Raw genomic sequence first — 9525 nt, 5'->3', positions numbered from 1 at the left:
ATCAGTAGGCATACGCATGTGGCATTTGATTGATCTGCTTGTACGGCCTCTAGAATGTACTTCCTGCCTCATTCTGCCAGAACCTGGGTGGGCATACAAAGCCCACTTTTTATAAGCATTCAGGGAGATGGTACAGAGAGTCTCATCACATGGTCAGTTGAAGGACATCTAAAAGAGCCTAAATTGGTGTTTGTAATTGGAACCTATTTTATTTTGTAGGTAACTGCATTTAAGAGTTTGGGGGACTGTTCTTAGACATGTGCATAGGTGACAGAAAAGTAAAATAAAACACAAGTAAAAAGTTGAACCAGGAATTTTGGGGTGACACTTGATACTTAAATTGCGGTTACAAACTCTAGTCAGACTTTGTATAGCTGACAGTGTTTGTGCTGACATTGGAACATGAGTGGAGAAAAGACACTTCGGTTATTGATGCCTTTTTGTCCAGAAACATTAAACTAGCATGAATAGCAGCTTCTCCAAGTGAAGATTGAGAGATTTGGTTACCAGTTCTGTTTACCTCTCTTCACAATGTGGCAGACCTGTGCAATTGGAGCAATTTTCAGCAACCTTATTTCCAGTAGAGACAGGGAAGTGTTAGTACCATTATACAAGGCACGGGGTGAAACATCATTGGGAATACCATGCACAATTCTGTTCTCCCATGTTAAGAAAGAGATGAGTTCAAACTGGAACAGATGCAGAGAAGGGCTATTAGGATGATCAGAGGAATGGAAAACCTGCCTTGAGAGGAGACTTAGAGATTGGCTTGTTTAGCTTTACTAAAAGAAGGCTGAGGGGAGATATGATTGCTCTCTGTAAGTACATTGCAGGGATAATTACCAAGGGGAGAGAGAAGAGTTATTTAGCCAATGTTGACACAAGAACAAATGGATATAAACTGGCCAACAACTTTAGGCTCAAAATTAGGCGAAGGTTTCTAACCATCAGAGGACTAGCATCTGGAATAGTTTTGCCCCCACTACTCTTCTTGGAAGGCTAACAGGCTTAAAGGCTGAGCTTGATAAATTTATGGAGGCGATGGAATGATAAAGTTGCCCACAATGACATGTGGCCCATTGGCGACTGCCAGTAGCAAAAATCCCCAACAGCTGAATTTGGGACATTAGATGGGGAGGGCTCTGAGTTATTACAGAGAATTCTTTCCCAGGTATCTGACTGGAGGGTCTTGCCTACAAATGCAGGGTCTAACTTATCGCCATATTTGGGGTTGGAAAGGAATTTTTCCCTGGGTCAGATTGACACAGACCCTGGGATTTTGACTTTCCTCTGCAGCATCGGCCATGGGTCATTTGCAGGTTTAAATTAGTGAATTCTGTATAACTTGAAGTCTTTAAACCATGATTTGAAGACTTCAGTAAGTCCTGGTCTACACTTTGGGGGGTGGCGGAGTGGATCGATCTAAGATATGCAACTTCAGCTACGAGAATAGCGTAGCTGAAGTAGACGTATCTTAGATCGACTTAGGTAGACTTACTTTCCCCCGTCGACTCTGCTTCCGCCTCTCACACTGGTGAAGTTCTGGAGTGGACGGGGAGTGCATTTGGAGATCGATGTATTGTGTCTTAGCTAGACGTGGAACATCGATTCCCTGATAGATCGATCCAGCAGGTAGTGTAGACATACCCTTACTCAGCCAGAGTTTAGAGGTTATATTTCAGGAGTGGGTGGATGAAGTTCTGTGCCTGCAATGTGCAGGTCAGACTAGATGATCATGACTGTCCCTTCTGACCTTAAAGTCTGAGTCTAAAACTGTCACGTTATGGCAACCTGAGACCGTAATGCCAGAAACATTAATGAATACTTCGTGAAATGTCCCTGCATGCCAAGGTATTGAAACTTGCTGGAAGAACCCCGGAAGCCTGTGTTTGGTATGACTGTTCTGATAAATCTCAGTGAACGCCTTTTTGATTTTATATTGTTTTAAATAGATGGTGATTGAAAATTGGGTATTGAGGCAAATTTCAGATGTTTTATTCAGTCATCTGTAAGAATTACAGCATTAAACAATGGAGCAATTAAATACTTAAATTGTTTTAGACATTGAATTGTGTGGAATAGCGATACTGGCAAGTTAGACAAAAGCAATTTTTTACTATTGTGTCTGTGGAATCAGATTTGTAGCAAAATAAGGAATCCCATCTTGTCTTTAATATTACTTTCCATTTTAATACAGATTTCTATACCATGCATATTTTTGTATGTTTACAAACTGTTATTAAATATTTGGATAACAAATTTTAAATTGGTCTGTATTTGTTCATGACAGTGGTTATTTAAATTTGTTGCATGAAAGTCTATCCTGACTCCCTTGAGGAGACAAACATTTTTTTTTATTGTGTTTATTAATAGAACAAGACAGGTAGTCTTCTAACTCAACTTCTTTCCATACTGAATTAGGCAAAACTTGCCAAATTCTTCCATCTGTTTAGCTTGCTGATCACACACTGAAATGATTAGGAAAATGGAATTCAAAGCTAAATTACAAAGACTACAAGGATTATTTACACCACTGAGAAATAAATATGTTGGAAATGCACTATTTGAGCTTGGAAAATGATATAGGCATAGATGCTGTGGGTGCTTCAGGGCTGGAGCATCCATGGAAAAAAAAGAGTGGGTGGGCCGCACCTACCAAGAGCACCCCCCCATCAGCTTCTCTTTCCCTCCCCCACCCATACCTCAAACCCACTAGAGGGCCCCACCAACCAGCACCTCCCCCTCCCTCTAGGTGCCTCCTGCCAACTGTGATCAGCTGTTCAGGGGTGTGCAGGAGGTCCTTGAAGGGAGGAGTAGGAGTGGGGGACAGAAAGGTGGGGGTTTGGGGGAAGCATGGAGTGGGGGTGGGGCATGAGACAGAGCAGGGGTCGACCACACTCTCCTCTCTCTCTCTCTCTCTCTCTCTTCCCCCCACTCCCAGCTCCTAAGAAAGAAAGCACCTTTGGAAAAGGGGGAGGCATAGGAGACCTAAATGAACAGTGTCTGCATTTAAAGATTTATTATTATTTTTTAATTGGACTTGAATAAAAGGCCACATTAGCATTGCTCAATTCTTGTCTGACTTTAACGTTTTATAGGGGAGGGCAGGGAATATCAGTCTTATGCAAAACAGGAAGTCAGAGTATTGAAAGAAATGTGGTTGGGTGGAGGAAGAGAAACGTTGCTGTTGTAAAGAAAGTAAACAATGTTCCGTCTTCACAGCACTACCACACTTGCAAACTTTTGTTGGACAGTGAGGATATTTTTCCAAATAGCATACGCATTAAGGCCTAGATTACCCTTCTGCCTACTTGTTCCTGTGCGTGTCCTAGTTTCATCTTAGTCATGGCCAAAGCAAAAATATGGCTCCATTTGGTGTTAGTCAAGATCCCCAAAATTGCATTGCCTTTCTTTCTAAATTGCATTGTGAACACATAGTTATATAATTGAAATCGCTCCTGGCTTTTTTTTTTTTCTAGCTTTCCTCTTTCCAGGTTTCTCCTGCTGCTTGAATGACTTCTGGATTATTTTTCTTCAGAAGTACTAGTTTGTATTTTATCCTCAAAGTTTAATAAACTTTTCTGCTCATATATTCTAACCGTTCTAGTTCTCTTTAATTTCTCCTTCCTGATACTAATATGAAAGACCATTTCTAATCTTTTGCATAGGAGTGCAAAGTTCTTCTAGTTATCCACTGTAACTTCAGCTAGTAGGGCCCAGATCCATAAAGGTACTTTGCTGATCAAGAGAAGGAATTTCAACTGGGATCGGCGGTGCTTTTAATTACTGGATTGTAGCATATTCTGATGTGGGTCCCTTTCAGTCTTTCCTACTGAAGTTGTTCTATTTCAATTAAATCATTTAATAATTAAATAGGCTACAGAGAGTGAAAATGACTCTACAGTCCAGTGGTTAAAGCACTCACCTGAGCAGTGGCAATTCCTGTTCAAATCCTTCTCCTCAGGCAGAAGGGGGACTTGAACTGCCTGTTGTTACCGTTCATTTACAGTCCTTCAGCCATTTTCCATCCATGTGGTAATGTGTATCCTAATCAATTTCATTTAATTTTGAGTCAGATGGCAGGAGATCTACCACATACTTTACTAAAAGCAAAACAGTGAAATCTGTGTTGCTACCACACATTCTCTTAAATAAAAAAGCAATTACGTCTGGGAAGACTTGTTCTTAAGGAAGCTAATCTGCTTAGTGTTTTTGACGCTAATGGTCTAGAAATTCAGATTTTTATCATGTTCTAAGTATATTTCAGGTTACTTTGAGGGATTGAAGTAAAACTTTGTGGAGGGTAACTTCTAGAATCACTTTCTTTCCTTAGAAGATTGACACCACTTCCTCTTCAGTCTTTTGAAAAATCTTTTGTTCTCCAGGACTTTTTAAAAAACAGTCAATGATTCAATTACGCTATTGGCTAATGAGTGTAATGCTGGATGTGTGTTCTCTGGACCCACTGGTTTATATTTCCTTACCTGTTCCTTATAAAAATTTTACGTTTTGGAAGTTCTTACTTCCTAGCTGTCAATCTTCCCTTATTTTTTTTATTAAAGACACTTTAAAAGAAACTACTTCTGAATTTCAGAATAACTAGTTCCATTTCCCCCTTACCTTTTTTAATGAGTCTTCTTACTGTCCAGTTCTACATTCCCTTCTTAAATTACAGTAGGTAAGATTTTCAAAAATGGGTGTCTAAAGAATAAATCTTTATTTAGGCATCTAAGCGAGAGGCCTGATCCCAAAAAGCCTAAGCATCTAGAACATGGTATCGGCAATCATTGGCACACAGTTTGCCAGGGTGAGCCCCCTAGCAGCTGGTTTGTTTACCTGTCGCGTCTGCAGGTTCAGCCAATTGCAGCTCCCACTGGTCGCGGTTCGCCGCTCCAGGCCAATGGGGGCGGCGGGAAGCGGCGCGGGCCAAGGGATGTGCTGGCCACCACTTCTCACAGCCCCCATTGGCCTGGAGCGGCGAACCACAGCCAGTGGGAGCCTTGATCAGCTGAACCTGTGGATGCGGCAGGTAAACAAACCAGCCCGCCAGGGGGCTTACCTTGGCGAGCCGCATGCCAAAGGTTGCTGATCCCTGATCTAGAAGGTCCCAAGGATAGCAGTGAGGCTGCTAGCTGTGTGGACCTTTTGGAAAACCAGGCTTCTTGTTCAGGTGTTATTCTGAATATGTTATATTGAACAGTTTCTGATTTATATACTTCTGTTTGTTACCTGCTAAATAGAAATTGGGTTATAATCAAATTTTCTGTTGTAAGAGAACAGTTTTTAAGATCTAAGTTCATTATTTCAGCAGACTTCTCTCATTGAAGTCAGTGGCAAAAAATTGACACTGATTTTAATGGAAACAAGGTTGAGCCCTAATTTAGCAAATGGTTTACTAGTCTGCTCATAAAATTCTGGAACAAACTGCTTACCAATTGATCAATTGGAAATCAAAATGGAGAAAGCCCATTTGGTCCATTTCATTAAGCAGCATTTGAATTAGAGCAGATATGTGCACTTGGTTAGCTGCCTGAAAAAATATTGCTGTATAAAAGAATGACTGTTTGACTCTGAATATGTCCATATCAAAGCCTCTTATAACACAGTGCAGTTTGAGAATATGCTGGCAGATTGTCCAAAATGTCTTTTCTTTTTTTTTTTAAGGCAGTGGTGGTGGGGAATATACTGCCTCTTGAACTGAGAGTCATGGGATACTCTTAATGTTAATAGCTTTCAGCTGTTTGTCTCTTCGCACTAGTGATTGGGTCAGTTTGGGAATTTGAATATTATCTGTCAGTTGTCAGAAGCTACTACAGTAACTCCTTACTTAAAACTGTCCCAGTTTACGTTTCGTTGCATGTCAGTTAGAGAACATGCTCATTTAAAGTTATGCAATGCTCCCTTATAACATTGTTTGGCAGCTGCCTGCTTTGTCTACTGCTTGCAGGAAGAGCAGTCCATTGGAGCTAGCTGGTGGGGGCTAGGAACCAGAGTGGACTGGCAGCCCCCTCATCAGCTGCCCACTCCCCTAAGTTCCCTGTGCAGCAGCCACCCAGCAGGCCATCAATTGCTGGCAGTTCAGTTGTCTCTCTCCCCCCCCCCCCCCCCACTGCCATGTGCTGCTCCTGCTCTCTGCCTTGGAGCTGCTCCTGGGAGCCTCCTGCTTGCTGTGTGGGGAGAGAGGGGGGAGCAAAGGGGTGCTAATGTCTGGTCCCCCTGCTTCTGCTTACCCCATCTCCAGAGAGCTGGGATGGGGGGACATGAAAGGGCTCAGGACAGGGGGAGCTTGCTAGCAGCAGCTACTGTCTCAACTTGCTCATCTACTTAAAAAGGCAATGTACTTAGAGTGGCGTCAGCGTACTTAAGGGGGCAATGCGCATCTCTCTCTCTCTCACACACACACACAGGGTGTCTCTCTGTCTGCCGTGCTGCCTTTCCTCGCCATTTGTGCTACCTTGTAGAGTGAGACTACATTAACAAGGTGTTAACCCTTGAGGGCTCAGCTGAGTGCTAATTCATCATTCAGCACTAAGGCATTCCCTGGGAAATACTGCAGCCTCTGACTCCACCACCTTAACCAAGCTTCACAATCAACATTGCTGTGTACAGTATTAAATTGTTTGTTTAAAACTCTGGGTTTGTGTGATATATAAAAATCTCTTATCCGGTGAAAAAAATTTCCCTGGAACTTAGTGCCCCCTCCTGCCCCCATTTACATTAATTCTTATGAGGAAATTGGATTAACTTTACGTTGCATTTTTCAGGAACATAACTACAACGTTAAATGAGGAGTTACTGTATTTATTAGCTTTTGCAGGTTTTCTAGTTACCTTTCCTGGTCAGGTAGCTGAGAATGGTACAGGACAAACTCCATCCAGTTTCACCAGGCATCCCAGTAAATACCCGCTACATGCATCCGACGAAGTGGGTATTCACCCACAAAAGCTCATGCTCCAAAACGTTTGTTGGTCTATAAGGTGCCACAGGACTCTTTGCTGCTTTTACAGTAAATTCTTGTTAAGAATGAGTGTCAGACTTCCCAAAACAGTTTTACTATTACATAGAGATCGGCAATCTTTGACACATGGTTCGCCAGGGTAAGTACCCTGGCGGGCCAGACCGGATTGTTTACCTGCCGCGTCCCCAGGTTCGGCCGATCGCGGCTCCCACTGGCTGCGGTTCGCCGTCCCAGGCCAATGGGGGTGGCTGGAAGTGGCAGCCAGCACATCCCTTGGCCTGCGCCGCTTCCCGCAGCCCCTATTGGCCTGGGACGGTGAACCGCGGACAGTGGGAGCTGCGATCGGCCGAACCTGCGGACGCGGCAGCTAAACAAACCGGCCCAGCCCGCCAGGGGACTTACGTGGCAAGCCATGTGCCAAAGGTTGCTGATCCCTGCTGTACACAATGGCATGTTGTAATGTAAAATGGAAATATTTTATTAACTTCATACTGTATGTGCAAAGGTCCAGTTAAGTAGCATACAGTTTTGAAGCAATGAGTTTTAATACACTTTTTGATTTAAAAAAAAAAGGGGGGGGGGCAGGGGAACCACTAGTTTTAGTCCACTTGCAGTGGCACTACATCTTAATGTTGCATATGCTTGCATCATGTTATGGTAACAGTCACTAGGTGGTGCTGTTACACATAGTGTAAGAACTGTTTCTATGTAAATAAGTGAGTCTTTAAGTACCTTTGTGCTGGTGTTGCAGTGCAGTAGTCCTTTGAGAGATGCTGTAGCAGACAATGGAGAGTTCACTCTGCTTTATTCTTTATAGGTGGAGGCATTTCCTGAGATAGACTAGCTTCTTGGGAGGGTGAGGGGGGTTGGGCTGAGATTTCTGGAAGAAGGAATTGATTGCCTGCATGCTGTTTGTAATTACCTGTTACAAGACTACTGTGCAGATGCAAATAAAGCAAGTTACATTTGCAATATACCCAGACTCCACGTCATTGATTTCTCCTCCACAGGGAAATTGTTCTGTAGGGATCCACAGTTCTGCTACTATTTGGCAAAGTTGATGTTAACAGTGGGTCACTGGTGTTGAAAGAAGGTATCACACTATTTATAAATGTCTGTCTTGGTGCTCCTTGTTTCTTCTGGGAAACTATTCCTCAGTCTAACAGATTATTTTTAGAATTTTTACCAATGTTCAACCTAAATTTCCCTTTGGTTTTATCTTATTTCATAGTTTTATCCCAAGTATACTAATACAAATAAACCCAAAACTACACAAGAGAACTATCTATCTTGTACGCCTGTGGGTCCTGCATTCTTTCAGGATTTTGTACCTGTAGTATACTATATATGGATCACTTCTGAAGAAACCTATGTAAATGTTCCCTGTTGCTTACTTAAATTTATTTAAAATTCACACACACAATGTACAAATACTAATAAAAATCCAGTGCCTTGATAATAAAATAAATACTATGTATTGCAGTAAATGATATACTGTAACTGAAAATTACATGTAACAATAGTTATGCAACATACCTGGCTTTTAATTTTATTTTTAAAGTGTAAGAGTTACAGCTGTAGTTTAGCTTATATAGTTGAACATACTTTTTTCCTATATTTCAATGTTATGGAATAACATTTGTATTTCTTTGTCCTACACTCATGAAATTTAACCATCCTATTATTTTTCTAGCATATTGTATTATTCAGGTTGTTTATTTTAAGGCCTACTGCCCTCTCTAAGTTTTTACTTTCAACTACTGAAGATGGCACTGTTACATCTGTTCCCAGCTTAGTTCCATTTAGAATTACCGCTGAACCTAGTGTTTAGGATAAGGTTCTAGCATGAAATCCTGGCTCTGTCAATGGGAGTTTTGCAATTGCCTTCAAAGGGGCCAGGATTTCATCCCTAATGTTCTAGGTGGATATTTTCTTGCATTGGTTTGGCATAGCTCTTAATCAAGCAAAAGTTTTTCTCTTAAATACTGCATCCACACTTCAGTGGTGTTAAACCATGTGTAGGAAATTGGCAAAGGAAACAAGTTATACATCCCATATGAGGTGCTGGCATGTTCCTACTTCCTAAGTGGCTGTGTAAAATATTGTCCAGTCCCTTCCAAGCACTAAATGGATGGTGACCAGCACCATATAACTTCAAGAGATACGGTTCTTCACTGCCCTCTGAGTTATTCTCAGAAGTATTGCAACTTCAGCACCCCCTATAACAATTTAACATGTACTAACCATTGCCACAAAATTACCATCTGTATCTCCTAGTCTAAGTATAGGAAAACACTGTGGCACTTCTAATATAATAATGTGGTAACTTTTGCCAACTGCTAACTTTATAAATGGTAGCTTTAGTTACTTATATCTATTCCCAATCCCATACTTCACCCCAATCCACCAGTCTTTCTACCTCGTCCTTCTCAACTCTCTATCCACCTCAGCACCTGAGGGACGCTTCTCATGATGGCTTGGCAGAGCAGCAGCAATGACAGAGATGCTAATGCCCTCTGCTTTTGAGACAGAATGGGGATCAAGGCTCCTGGTCCCGCCTAAATTTC

This window comes from Gopherus evgoodei, chromosome 1, assembly GCF_007399415.2.
Source record: "Gopherus evgoodei ecotype Sinaloan lineage chromosome 1, rGopEvg1_v1.p, whole genome shotgun sequence".
NCBI lineage: Eukaryota > Metazoa > Chordata > Testudines > Testudinidae > Gopherus > Gopherus evgoodei.
The sequence above is the reverse complement of the archived record's forward strand: the minus strand, read 5'-3'. Positions refer to the sequence as shown.